This window comes from Anser brachyrhynchus (genome assembly GCF_964034855.1).
Source record: "Anser brachyrhynchus genome assembly, chromosome: Z".
Classification (NCBI taxonomy): Eukaryota; Metazoa; Chordata; class Aves; order Anseriformes; family Anatidae; genus Anser; species Anser brachyrhynchus.
In genome coordinates this window covers 74,448,577-74,461,720 of record NC_137697.1, presented here as the reverse complement: position 1 = coordinate 74,461,720, position 13,144 = coordinate 74,448,577, and positions in this window count along the sequence as shown.

Below are 13,144 nucleotides of genomic sequence, written 5' to 3'. Positions count from 1 at the left end.
TGCTGCTCACTGTATGTTTCCCTTTAGACTCAAGAGTGTTTTCTTTGCGTCTTCCTATAATTTTCAGCCAATCTTAGCCAAATCCAACTGTTATATTTAGTTAAGTTCCCTGTAGATGTAGAAGGAAATTGATGGGAAAATGAGGAAGTGTGCAAGCATGACACACATGGCACTTTGATTATAAGTGCCAATGGACTTTACTGAAATTGTATACGTTGTATGTTTGTTCTACTATCATGGAACTAGGTGATGGCATAAATAGAACATATCATTATATTATGGCCCTCCGTGCACTGACTTGGTTTGTCAAACATAATTGATTTATTTAGTAATTTAATACCTCTAAAAGACCTGCTGCTATAATTGCATCAGTGTTGCAATGAGGGAGCATTACTCTGAGTAACTGTTTTGAAAATTGGTAATTAATCATCTCACCCATTTAGGTCTCCATCTCTGTATATACAGGCTCAGAAATACTGAATGTAAGGAGGAATCATTTTTTTGTTTTATAGATTTTCACTGTCTTTTAGAGAAGAGTTGATAGTTTGAAAGACTTCTTTTCAGACAAGTATCCTTGAACTCAAATATGTTACTTTAGTGATACGTTTGATACCAGGGTAAAGATATCACAAAGTGTAAAAAAAACTATTCTTTTGTTACTTATAATTAAAGCAAAGGGGAAAACAGTGTAACTTCTTTTTCTTCTTTTGTTTGAAATTAATTTTCACACCTATCTGAAAGTGTAATTAAATACATATCTTTTTCTAAATTAATGATTTTCAAAAAACAAGTCAACAAATTGGGTTCTTAATAATCTGGTGTCCCTTGAGTCTTAGGCTGATATTTATCACACAATTCGTATAGCTTTCAATTCACTGAATGAAGTGCTTTCAATGGTTTGAAATTCTTATACTACAAAGAAGATTAAAAAAGTAAATAATCGAAATTATGATAGCTTTTTACTAATCAAATAAAACTAATAAAAATCCATTTTGTAGACCACTTAGAAGGTAGTTGTTCCAGATCCTGGAACTTTTTCCTATTGAAAAAAAATATTTTTTTTTTTATTTCATTAATTAACTTCAATTGATGAATTTTTAAATTTTTACAGAGAGAGAAAGAGGAATGAGATTTCCTCAGAAAAAAAAACAGGTGTGGTTTATCCCATAAAAAGTTACATGAAAAATGAGTAAACAACCAAATTCAGGGAGATCTGAATGTATTTTCTTACAGTTATTTTGGCAAATTGGGTATGAAAGTGAATAGGGTCAATACATTATTTTGAATGTCTTGGTTCTGAACCAAGTTTTTTTTTCAAAAAACTTGAAACCTCCAAACTAATCCATGCTGGCTCAGAATGTACTAGGTAATATAAGCCTGTTACAGAATAAGAAGGAAAACCTTCATGTGTTTTCTACAAAGGTTTGTATTTAGAGCTACTGCTTGGAATAACCCTTTTTTACTTTGTTAACTTACTTCTAAATTGAGAAGATAATTTTTAAAAGATTAAATTAAGATTTTTCTGTCCCTTAGTCATCTATAAGCAGTTATGTTTTATCACTTTTGAGTATTTTAAATCATGTACTGTAGAATAGTTACAAACTATCTCTGCACTGTTGAATATCTGTAAGTAGTTATCAGCAGTTGTTCATAAAAATTGAAGTTGCGTTGGCTGTTTTTGATTAAAGATTCAAGTGAGAATATGCTTGCTGCTGTAGTTAATTTCTGTATGTAATTTCCAAGTTAGATCAACACTCAACCCATTTGAGAATCCGTCTCACAGCAGAGATCATTTGTTTTCATTAACTCACTAGACAAATATAACTGTTAGAATCAAATTCCTATTGAGGCAGTGATCTTGACAGGATTTGAAATGCATTCATATGAATATCGTGTATTTAAAATGAACTGTTTGTCATTTTTGTCTCTATTCAGTACAGTAGGAAATGTATTTGTTAGAATGTTTATACAAAATGAACAATCAAATATGAGAACGCTACTGAAATGAATTATATTAATGTGTTTAAAAAATTACAGAACTTATGATACTTTTCCTCTAGACGGTATATTATGCTTACTTCCTCATTTTTAAGTCATTTTTATATCACAGCCCATTACATCTCACTTGGTTTTCTTTGTGTTGGACCCAGGAAATCATACATTTGTGTAAACTGAGTCGCTGAAGAGGCATTAAATTTTGAACTGAAGGCATCCTAATGAGGAGACCTGCTGACAGAATTCAATGCCTAGTAACAAACTGAACACCAGATCCTGAAAAATCTTTATAGAAACACACAAATTGTAGTTTTATTTCCCTTTTGTAATTACTTTTAAAATTTTTATTCTGTTCAAGGCTCACGTAGCTTTTGCCGTCGTGTTTATAGAGGCTGATATCCAACTGAATGTTTTATTGCTATTCTGCTCATCTGCTTCCTCTTTGGACAGGTTTATTTATTTATAGTAGTCCAGAATTTCCCAAGGAATCCAACATTTCAGGAAGAATTCAGCTGATACAGTTTGTATCACTAAATGGTTAAAACTGTGGCCAATCTACTGGATAGTATCTAGAGAGAGATCAACAATTAAAAAATATTTTCGGGTACTCCATACCATATTAGCCAACCTTGTAAAGAAATGAGGTGTGGAATCACGTTCTCCTTCTGCTTCAATATGTGACATGATCTTCCATTCTTTTCAATCATGAAGACTTCCGGAAAGGAAGATATTTTTTTTTCTGAATTTGGGTTGACAAGTTTATCCTGTACACCTCCCTCTCACCTCCCCCAAACAAACAAAAACAAACAAACAAACAAACAAAACCCCACAAACACATAAAAACAACAAAAGAAACAAAACTTGCTTGCTATGTGTGGTAATATTACCTCATTGTGAGCAATGAAATACAAAGGATTGTGTATTTACAAATTACAGATAATCAGCATACATGTACTTTATGCCTGGACTCAGAAACTTAAGCTCAGAATATCAGTTTAGAGTGGCATATGAGACATGGTTTGAGAGCTATTCAAGTTTTAATTTCCTATAGAATAAAATTAGATATGATACCTGTAAATGGCTATTCAAATACTCTAATGGGTTTGCCAAGGTGTTCTTTACAGCCTGAAAACAGTCTTCATTTGTCTCGACGTGAAGGAATCTTGTAGGAAGAAATATATGGCTCCTATATGATTAATAGCAGTACCCAAATTCTGGTGCCTTTGTCAGAAGAATCTTTCATCCTTCTCTCTTTTTTGCATGATATAAGGTAGGTACAGAGTCAAGAGGAATCCTCTCTCTTACAGCTTTTAAGTTTGAGAAAGCTTTTCCATTTTCCTGCAAACCAAAGTAGTGCATATGCACATTTTAATGTACTTCTAAAAATTCAAAGTTCAACTGTAAGCAAACTATACATAAAATATTCAGAGTAGAATTTGTCCTCTAGAGTTTTCATTTTGATATTCTCTCTTCTTGCTCAAAATCTTCTGCATACCTTTTGGCTGCAGAACAGACATCATTGGATGCTAAGTAAATGTTCAACATTACCAATAAGAGAAACACTTCCATGCAGGACTATGTCAATTTGCAGGGCCCTGGAACACTTTCCACTTGTGGATTTCTTTCATGGGATATGAAGACTGAATGTATTTGTGTTCATCACAGACAAAAGACTTTGGTAGTTGTTTAAAACTGCATTTATTTTATCAGATACATACTGTTCCAAATTTGTGTTCTGTGGCTATGTGCTTGTTACTATTAGCAGTACTGCAGTGATATGATATGTGAGTTTTGAGCTCCATATTTTTTAGTGTTATGTAAGAAAAAGGTATCTTATACAAAAGTGACATACAGCCTTACTGGGTGGGGAGTAGGGGGGATCAAATTCTACCCAGTAGTGAAATACTGCAGTAAATCTTACCTCTGTTAGCAGGTATTGCTCCAGACCATTCTGAAACATGCTGGTGAATATAGAAGAACTAAATTATGCATGAAACAATTGGAGATGATCTTGAAGGAGTGACTACCCACAGAGGTGATCATAATTCCTAATAGTTGCTTAAGAATACACTTCATAAGTAGGTTTTTTATTAATATATATAAAAATATATATATTGTTTCTTAATTCAGTCACTTGCTCATAAAATCAGAAAGTCAAATTTCTGCCCTTTCTTTCCAAAATTTCAAGTTTGCTTCTTTTCTTCAGAAAAACAGACAAATTAGAAGTGCTTGTTAGTGTCTGTGACTGCAATTTAACAATTACCATATTAAATATCCAGTTGTGTTTTTCAGATCATGTTCAAATTACTTCTCTCATGTACTTCATTGCTGCTTCTTTTTATGTTGTTCATCTTTAATGCTCAAAATATCCTCAGTTGATAACATCACAATACAACCCTTTCTGAATGATAAAGTTAATAGTTTCTAATACTACATTTATAGTTTTAATCAACATCTTTTTACACTTTAAGGAGAAGGAAAAACAACAACAACAACAACAACAACAACAACAACAAACTTATTCCAGGGAGCAGTAATGCAAATCTTTTTCTCCCTGGCAAAACAAAACAAAACAAAAGAGATACCAAATATAGCAACCAATGGCCATTAATTATTGCTCCAGTTATTCATCAATAGTTTTAATGACCACAAAGAAGTTATTAACCTCCACTAGTTTTTAAAGAAATGCACATAGATTTCATTAAACAAACATTTCATTTTCTGAATTATCAGGACAGAGTTTATAATGATGATTAGGTTTAATAGTGATTTCTACACTGAATGCTTGTAATCCTTTACAAGATTTCTGCTTTTTCTTCATTTCATTTGTACAATGGTTTCAAAAACAAAAAAAGAAATGGAGAGGGATTAGAAAGAACCCCTTGACAGGATCATCATGAACAGGACAAGATTCTTTTTTCCAGCTTCTGCAAAGAAGTGCCCCACATATGTCAATTTTGTTTAAAGGTAGTCTGCTTCAGAACTCCTGAGAACTCAGAGAAACTTATCCATTCCTCCTACAGTGATTTTCTTAAACATTTGCATCCATTGAAGTAGTACTTAAAACCCTTTACTGCAGGTATAAGGGAAAATTTTGTGATACTTAGATGTTTATAAGAATTCAGCTTTGAGGAGAGAATTTTGATTCTTTTCTTGTCTTCTGTCCTTTATGTGGATTGCAAGGACAAAGCACTTGAGAGAAAACTAGAGAAAACTTTTTTTGTTAAAATGGTCATTAGACATCATGACTAAAACTTTTGTTAATATCTGGTAGTTCATGAATTAAAGTCAGTACAAAAAAAAAATTGTATTGCATTTATTTGCTAGTCTTCATTAAGTCTACAGGAATATAAAAAAAAAAAAAAACACATTTCTATCACAATCTGATTGTATTCTTCCTGTATTACTGACAGCTGTTGTAGTCTCATTTGACTGATTTAAATAAATGTTGTGATAAGCCACTTACTTCATCGCCACAGTGCTCTGTCTAGAATCTAGTGAAGCCATTTAGGAAATCTGATATGTATGCTAATGAGATATTAGGAAAAAAAAAGAAAAGAAAAGAAAAAGAATTATATGAAAGCATTACTCAGAACAAGAGAGCTTTTGTTAAAAGTAAGGCTAATACAAGTCTTTCCAAAATGTTTAAGTTTTAGAAAGTCTAGCTATGCGTTTCCAGAAGTTATAATGTGTTAAGGAACAAGAAGTAAGGAATTTTGTCTTAGGGGTATGAGCTCCACCCTTTCTCTAGGGTTAAGTCTTTCCCCTCATCCAGCAAGGCTGGGATCTGCAATTGGTGTTACTTAAGTTATACCACTCTCTTTCATGGAGCTGGAGATCCTTAACTTCTTACTAGCCTTGCTTGTCTGTCTAGCATCAAAAGGGTCTTTGATACCAGGAAGTTTGTTTGGACCATGCTGGCCCTACTGAAACATTTTAGCTTAGCAGATGTACAGGCATGTACATCTGTGCTTAAAATACTTCATTGACAAAAAGGAACTATCTACGATACAGTGATAGCTGTCCTATTACCCTAAAATATTTTGATGACGTTGCTTATTGGCGAAAGAAGGGAAATAAATTCATAGTGTTTTGTTACATGATAATGTTCTTGGTAAACAATGATATTAAATTGCAATAACATAGAGTAATTAACATAATTATATAATAAGTGTTATATATTTTTATATATAACGTAAACAGAAATCTATTAACAGATAACATGATAATGTGATAATACTTGTTGAGATAGGTTTCACTAACTGTTTTGAATAGTTAAAAAGAATTAAATTTTAATGTACTAATTAATGTTTCAAAGAACTGCTTAGCAAGTAAATAGAGAAACTAGATACAATTTAATTTTGTTTGTTTGTTTGTTTCACGAGGGCTATCTTAGATATGATGTTTCTAAACATCTGCTTTCACAGTTCTGCTAGGTTGATTAGCAGTGCAACATTACTAAATGAACAAGAACAATCAAATTTAAAGAAACCTAATGGTGTTATCTTTTGATTTTTGCTAAAGGAAATCTTACTTTTAAGGATTTTAGTGTGAGACAAGTAAAACAAGTCAAGGTCTAATTGGACCCTGTATAATTTAATTTTGTTATCAGTTTGTTGTTGTTATTGTTATTACTATTATTATTATTATTATTTACAGAATCACAGAATTGTAGGGGTTGGAAGGGACCTCGAGTGGTCACCGAGTCCACCCCCCCTGCCAAAGCAGGTTCCCTAGAGCAGGCTGCCCAGGTAGGCATCCAGACGGGCCTTGAATATCTCCAGAGAAGGAGACTCCACAACCTCCCTGGGCAGCCTGTTCCAGTGCTCCATCACACTCACTGTGAAGAAGTTCTTTCGCATGTTGGTGTGGAACTTCCTGTGCTCCATCTTGTGGCCATTACCCCTTGTCCTGTCCCCACAAACCACTGAAAAGAGGTTGGCCAAATCCCTCTGTCTCCCACACCTCAGGTATTTATACACATTGATAAGATCCCCTCTCAGTCTTCTTTTCTCCAGGCTAAACAGACCCAGGTCTCTCAGCCTTTCTTCATAGGGAAGATGCTTCAGGCCCCGTATCATCTTTGTGGTCCTCCGCTGGACTCTCCAGGAGATCCCTGTCTTTTTTATACCGGGGAGCCCAGAACAGGACACAGTACTCCGGGTGAGGCCTGACCAGTGCAGAGTAGAGGGGGGATCACCTCCCTTGACCTGTTGGCCACACTCCTTTTAATGCACGCCATGGATCCCATGGGCCCTCTTGGCCACCAGGGCACACTGCTGGCTCATTTAATATAAACAGTCTACGCTTATTTTTATTTTCTGCTATCTCTTCAGTGGACCACATGTGCAAACTCTTTTTATTTAATAAAATAATATAATTCCATAAAAATGCTGATTTATAATTCATACAATTGGATGATATTTTGCCTAAATTTGCCTAACAAATTCTTTCCTCCCCAGTGAAGAGTCTTGGTATACAGACATTGTCATTCAGCATGTGTGGTACAGCCTGAACTCTGCCTGTGTCTGAGATGGGAGTATGCAAGAAGGAAGTGTTCAAAACTTGGTTGTATCACACCCAGAGCTTCCACAGAGTGAGCCAAGAACAAGTATAGAAACACTGATGCAACTAAGGCTCAAGTGTCATTTGAGTAGAATTTCATTACTCCTGAGCCTAGGTCTTATATGTTGTAAATATTTTATAATTTTATTTGACAATTCAATAAACTTTAAAAAAAAAAAAAGAAAAAAAAAACAGCCTTAAGCTTTCAGACAAGTCAGCAAAATCTCCCTTTGATTATTTATATTTGAAGAAAGCTCTCTGGATCTTAAAAATTACCTTATGATAGCTAAGTCTGAAAAAATACATGAGTAGGAGGCACAGAGGTGCAATATCTTACATGCCTAATGTTGTGCTGTCAAATGCATATTATCAAGAACAACCCTTTAGCCATTTACAAGGGAAGGAAATGATTCAAAGACAGGCTAATGGCAAGCAGGTTGTGTACAGTATTAGTCAGGATATGAAATTGCAGCAGTAATAATGTTATTACTTACTAGCATGTGAGCACAGTAAGTTTCCTCAATAAGCTAGAGAATGAATTATATTTCCTCTGTATCCCTCCTCTCCATCCTCCAGCTCTGGAAGATAACAGCGTGTCTGAATACCAAAACCTTCTTTCTTGAACGCAATTCATGTTCAAAATTCATTCTCTGTAGTAGACTATCCAACAGGTGAATGTGTATTTGATAGATTATATTTATTATAAGATGTATATATATTTTGTCAGGTCAGCAGTTTTACCTGTGCCGGTGCAGCCACCAGGAAGAGTTGCACAGCTGGGGAGATTGATTAGCCGTGTGACAGAGCAGCGTGTCTACTGGATTCCTTTCTTTCAGCTTCAGCTGAGGTGAGAGAAAAAAGCACTTCAATTCCAGCAATAATCTAGCTTTAATCCAGAATAGTAAACTTGTTGTAAAATTTCTTTTTATCCTTTATTACACATTAGTTCTTCCTCATGCTGTACTCCTTCACTTCTCACACATGAAGACATATAAGGCACCTTGGTGTATGGCTCTACTGCACACCATCAGCAGTTGGTATTGAAAATCCAGCAGCTGGACTCAGACATATTAAAAATGGAAGACAGAAGAAAGGAGAGTGTTAGCTCTCTTAAAACTCCAATAGAGTTTATTGACTCTATTGGATCCTCAAATATTGCACATCCCTGTTTACCCAAGGCACTTTATTTATTTATTTATTTATTTATTTATTTATTTATTTATTTATTTATTTATTTATTTAAACTGCTTGGTGTGGTAAGAAGTTGCTTTTGTCTACAAGTTGTTCATTTTCTGTATTATGGAGATAATCAGGAGTTTGCTTTTCCAACTGTAAATTGTCTTTCCTGATGGTCAGCTATGGTTCTGAGGTGACAGGATCTACAATAAATACATAAAAAATACAATATTATTACAATCAGCCCTCAGTTACCTGTGAGCCAAGGATTTTTTGAGTTTGCGGATTTTGTGAACTCAAGAGCCACCCCAAAGACATCTGTAGTGTCTCCAGAATTACCTCAGTCTGCATTGAATATATTACCTTTACTTTGTTCTGACAGGAGCTGAACAGAGTAAGATATGCTGGCCATAGTACCTCTGTCAAGTCACAAAAAGAGGCCTGTGCTATATAACCACATTTGAATATTGCATCTAGGGGTCCTACCTGAGCCTTACTACCCAGATTTTAGAGACCTGTAGGCATTAATATGAATGTTATTTGCTTTGTCAAGGATCAAAAGCTCACAGTACACTAGGGGTCTGTAAAGGCACACTACTAGGTTGTGATAAGCGAACTTTGTCTCAACAAATTTTCAGCCTATTCAAGGACACAAGCTGTAGCAAGTAGCTATAAACAGGCAGGATGAGAACCACAAAAAGTCAATGAGACAACACTGGTAAAATGAGAGGCAACAGCCTTAGCAGCAGCCTCACCATTGTCAGTGTTTCAGCAGTCATAGAAAAGGAGAATTTTAAGGTGAATTTAAAGGAGCTTGAATGTTTCTAGAGTACACAGGAGAGACATTTAGGAGGAAAGTGAAGAGGAGATTTTCAAACAAACAATCTCACTTTGGCCTTGAAATCTGTTATCAAGAGTAGATTGTAGGCAATAATCAATATCAGTACAAAATAAAGTGTGGAAGGCCTTGAAAATAAGAGCAGGTAAAAAGATATTAGTTTAGACATGGGTAGATGTTCTACAGGTAGAAACTGAACTGAAAAAGAAAATTGAAATTCGAAACAGCAATAGAGTATATTCAATCAATGTAAAAGCAAAAGAATGTGAAATGATGATGAGAATTATCTGATTGATACAGCCTATTTGGACTTCCAAAAGACTTTACACAAAGTCCCTGATCAAAGACTTTTAGGTAAATTAAGCAGCATCAGCATTAGAAAGAAGGTCCCTGAGCAGTAGGTAAATGCTAAAATGGTAAGTAACACAGTGTAGGAGACAATCATTTCTTTTGGAAGAGACTATCTGAGTTCTGCAGGGTTCCACACTGGAAGATTTTTAATCTTTTCATAAATTAGCTGCAAAAGAAGATCAGCAGTGAGGAAAAAAGTTTTCTGATGATACTGAGTTATTTAAAGACAGAGTGAGAAACACTGTAGGAAGACCTTATGAAACAGTATGATTTGTAGTAAAGTGGCTGGTAATTCAGTGTGGATAAATACAAAGTAATGTGGATGGTGAAAACACACCTCGTTTCACAGACAAAAAGGTGTCCATTATCATTCAGTGGTATTATCTTGAGATTATGACAGATAGCTCCATGAAAACTTCAGCAATCTTGGGTAACAAGGAGAAAGACAAATCTAGTGCTAAGATATATTAGGAAAGGAAAAGAACAAACCAAGATCATCGCACATTACAGAAATCTGTGGTTGGCCTACAACCTGGATACACATGGACTTCTGTGTATTTTTGAGACAGACATCCTGAAGAAGAAGCTAGATGGAAGAAGCTGAAAAGTTTAAATCCATGGCAAGAAGAATGACTAAATATTTCTATTCGTGGAATAGCCAAGTAATGCAGGACTCTAGCTGAGGTGATCTGCTCAGTGGCAGACGCACTCCGCAGAAGAGCATGGGATTGAGGCGGGCAGAGGGTTTACTGCATTGAGGTCACTCGAGGCAGCCGAGGGAGCCACCAGGACCCAGCAGCCTTCTTGAGGGTGGCTGACAAGGCTTGGGTGGCAGCAGGAGTGCCCCCCTCTGTCATACAAGGGCAGCCCCTGGTGAGCATGAGTGAGCAGGAGCATGCCGTGGCAGTTTGAGCAGGCAGGGCGAGCAGGGAGGGCACTGAAGCTTGGCCAGCGCAACCAGGGAGCGATGGTGACCACCCAGAAGAAGGCTGTGGCCTCTCAGAGCTTGGCACCCACCACAGCCAATGCAGCCTCCCAGACAAATCTCTAGGGGGAACACACTGCCACCCAGGTGTCAGGATGCCGCGTGTGCCCTATACAGGATGACAGGAGACAGCATGGCTGTGGGAGGTGTGCCCAGGTTGAAGAACAGCTTCATATGGTCTCAGAGCTTCAGGAGGAGGCGGGCAGGCTGAGGAGCATCAGGGAGTTTGACTGGTGGGGTAGAGCTCTGCCACCCCAGAGGCAGGCTCCTCAGCCAGCCTCAGCCACTGCACAAGGAACAAAGGTTCCTCTACCCCCTTTCCAGCAGGCAGAGGGAAGGGATCTAAGAGATGGGGGGGAATCGAAGTAGATTCCTGTTTAGCACAGCAGGCAAACTCCCCTGCTGCATACCTCACCTTCACAGGTGCCCCTACACAACAGGTATGAGGCTCTGGAACTGGATGGGCAAGCAAATGATGGTGTGGATAAAGGTCTATCCACACTGGGGGAGTTACCCACGGCAAGTCAACCTACAGCCCACATGACAACAACCTCACCAAGAAGAAAGAAGGGTTATAGTCATTGGGGACTCCTTTCTGAAGGGAATGGAGGGCCCCATTTGTCGTCCAGACCCAACCCATAGGGAAGTGTACTGTCTCCCTGCGGGCACAGGTAAGAGACATTGCTCAGAAAGTCACTCACCTGGTACATCCCTCTAATTATTATCCTTTATTGTTTTTCAAGTTGGCAGTGATATGGCAAAGAGAAGCCCAAGAGCAATCAAATGGGACTTTTGGTCTCTGGGACAATTGGTTGAAGGATCAGGTGCATGGGTAGTGTTTTCCTCCATCCTTCCAGTAGTGGGGATCAACACTGAAAGGAACAGGCAGACCCAGCTGATCAATAAGTTTCTCTGAGGCTGGTGGCACTGACAGTTTCAGGTTTCTTGACCGTGGGAAGGTCTACATGACACTGGGCCTACTGACTTCTGATGGGAAGCACCTTTCTCAGAGGGGAAAAGGATTTTTGCCCTGGAGTTAGCAGGGCTGCTGTTTATGTGAGAGAGCAACTGGAATGTGTGGAGCTCTGCCTAGGGGTGGATGTGATCAAGAGTAGTCAGAATGGATTCACCAAGGGGAAATCATGCTTAACCAATTTCCTTGGTGAGATTGATTAATTCCAATTATTCCACCTTCTATGGTGAGATGACCAGCTGGGTAGATGGGGGGAGAGTGGTGGATGTGGTCTACCTCGACTTCAGCAAGGCTTTTGACACTGTCTCTCATAACATCCTCATAGACAAGCTCAGGAAGTGAGGTCTGGATGAGTGGACAGTGAGGTGGATTGAGAACTGGCGGGATGGCAGAACTCAGAGGACCGTGCTTAGTGGTGCAGAGTCTAGTTGGAGGCCTGCAGCTATTCTGGCTGATATGAGAGGGCACTTTTTTACTGTGAGGGTGACAGAGCACTGGCACAGGTTGCCTAGAGAGGTTGTGGAGTTACCTGTAGATATTCAAAACCTGCCTGGATGCCATCCTGTGTGGTGTGCTCTAGGTGATCCTGCTCGGCATGAGGGTTGGATTAGGTGATCTCCAGAGGTCCCTTTCAACTTCTGCCCTTCTGTGATTCTGTGATTCTGTGATACTCCAATCCAGAAAATAAATAAATGCAGTGGGATATATTGTAGATCTATAAAACTCTGAGTGTTACTGGAGATGTTGTATATGATTAGATTGTTCCTGCCCATTGGAAGTATTACCGTCTTGTCCCTGAAAGGAACAAATAGGATATTGTCAGGAAAGACCACAAAAATATGGCAAACATACTCTCATAATTCTTCAGTGAATGCTTGCAGTCTCCAGAGACCTGAGACTTCATATCTGGAGCCAGGGGTGACATCTGTGTAGTTCAAGACACTGTAGGAGACAAAAAAATCTAATAAGGTATTTATTTATTTAGTTATTTATTACAAGAAAAGCTGGAAGTTTAATATGCAGAAGAAATTAATACGAAGAGATAGCAGAGCTGTTAGAAATTCTGAAGGAGTAAATCTAAGAAGATGGGCAAAGATGGTAGGTGGCAAGAATGGCACTACAAGTCAGAAACTATCGGAGAGACAGTAAAACATAGCAGGTGGATGGTACTGTGATTAAAAAAGGTTTTGACTGTGGATCAGGACCCTACTATGTAAGTAAAACATGTTGCCCTGCCTTAATTAAAAAAAAATAAAATAAA